The following is a 2,339-nucleotide window of genomic DNA, read 5'->3' as shown; positions in this document are numbered from 1 at the left end:
GTTGTACTTGTGAATATTTTCTACATCAACCAAAGCCGTCATATACCTTATAGATATGTGATTGTTAACAGATTGAGGAGCCAAGAATTTGGTTACAACGAAGATTATAAAAGCAGTCTTGAATACAATCTGTTCGTGAACAGTCATCGTCCTGTTAAATTTTTTCTCCAATATCCTCTGAATTGTTACAATGGTAAGTCCATCAAAGGAATCTTTCTCAAAGATTTCACACATATAAGCCTTAACATCTTTTACCTCGTTTTTTATTGCAGGCAAAATCTCCTTCCGTCCACAAGGGATTCCCAAAAGTAGGCTGACATCCTCACATGTCAAACAAATTTCATGTCTAGATCCCGCAAACAGATTACCTGATGATGGGTCTAGCTTGCACAGAATCCATGCTCCGAATTGCTTGTTCAGTTTAGTTAGCCTCATGGAAAGCAACCCATCAAACCCCATCTGTTTCACTAGCTCTTTTTGCTGATCACCAAAACCTGAGAATAGATCTGAGAGAATAGCAGGAGTGCACCTGGTGTAAATTTTTTCTTGTACTACCTTTTTACCCTTGATGCCACTTGTTTTTTTGGAATTTGATACTGCAGAACCAGGTAGCTGCTTCCGGTGATGCATCTTTCTTGCTTGAGCAGCATGAAGGGCTCTAGTGAAAACAGAACTAGAGCCACCACCACCTGAAACATTCGCACCTGCTGCAGGACTGCAAAGGTGCTGCAAATGCAAAAACATAAACAAAACAAATTAGTAAGAGATACGATAAAAAAAGAGATACGATCAAAAAAAGACTCAAAGATTAGGAAAAAAAATCCATCCATGGCTGCCGTGAGCTTCGACGGCGCCGGCGTTAGGGCGCTCGGCGTGCACGCGGCACATTGGGGCGCTCCTCTCCGGCAGCCTACAGCCTGACACTGCTATACCGTACCAATGTCGGGTTGGTGCTGTTCATCGTCGCCATGGCCGGCGCCACATTCACTGCAAAATAACAGATGAATATGGCGACAAACCTTGGAACTGGAGTTCTCCATGCTAGAGCTTTCAACGTTATCTGCAACGCAGCCGCCGGCGAGGCTACTAATTTGAGTTCAAATGGGTTAAGAACTCTCAAAACGCAAAGAACGATTTTAGATCGATAATGTTCTGTTCGACGGGATAATCATCCTGATTTCTCGCTTTGGATAAGCAAACTGAAGAGCGAAAAAACCACCCTGAAATATCTCTGGTTAGCTGTCTCCGAACAAAATTCTATCTACAACAAACTCAGGAATCTTGATTCAATTTTCGAATCTGCTACAGAACAGAAACAATCTTGTTGACCCCGAGGGAAAAAAAATACGGGTAAAAGAAAACGGGTAAAAGTATTCGATTCAATAAACCCGTTAATAGTCATTATCATTATCTGGGCAAACGAATTGAATTGGTGGCGGACAGGGAGGGAGTAGCTACTCCCGGTAGTAGTATATAATTTTCCTATATATATATATATATATATATATATATATATATATATATATATATATATATATATATATATATATATATATATATATATATATATATATATATATAGACACACACTATACTACTCTCTTCTTACCTAAATGTTTGACGCTGTTGACTTTTCTAAACATGTTTGACCGTTCGTCTTATTCAAAAACTTTTGTAAAATATGTAAAACTATATGTATACATAAAAGTATATTTAACATTGAATCAAATGATAGGAAAATGAATTAATAATTACTTAAATTTTTTGAATAAGATGAACGGTCAAACATGTTTAAAAAAGTCAACGGCGTCAAATATTTAGGGATGGAGGGAGTATATCTGGGCTGCCTTATAACTAAAAAGCTCCACTCACATCCTACCCTCCACCCCACCCCACCCCTCTCCTAGGCACCCCCACCATTGCGCCCCTCCCTCCCCTACCCACATAGTGGAGGTAATTATTTTACTGCCTCCTAATACCCAAAATATATATACAGGCTATTTTCCACCCGTAAGAGCTATCTTCTCATTTTCCATAACCTCTTCTCTTTTTTTTTTGGATCGGAGAACAACAGGCGATATCTGGGCTGGTCTCAGACGTTGGAGGTGCGGCGGCACATCATCCTCTCATGAGTTGGTAACAGGACGGTTGGCGCCGCCCCTAGAGGATTCGCCGCTACCCTTCTTCCGCCGCACCCTTAGAGGCGGCGCTAGTGGAGATGGTGGGCGTAGTGCGGGAGGCGAAGGAGGTGTTTGCCGTGAAGTTCATCGACTAGCTCCGTGGCGGCGGCAAGGAGGACCACTAGAACGTGCCGCTGGATTATGGGACGCTGACGGTGT

This window comes from Oryza glaberrima, chromosome 4, assembly GCF_000147395.1.
Source record: "Oryza glaberrima chromosome 4, OglaRS2, whole genome shotgun sequence".
In the NCBI taxonomy this organism is placed as follows: Eukaryota; Viridiplantae; Streptophyta; class Magnoliopsida; order Poales; family Poaceae; genus Oryza; species Oryza glaberrima.
This window is presented reverse-complemented; position numbering follows the sequence as displayed.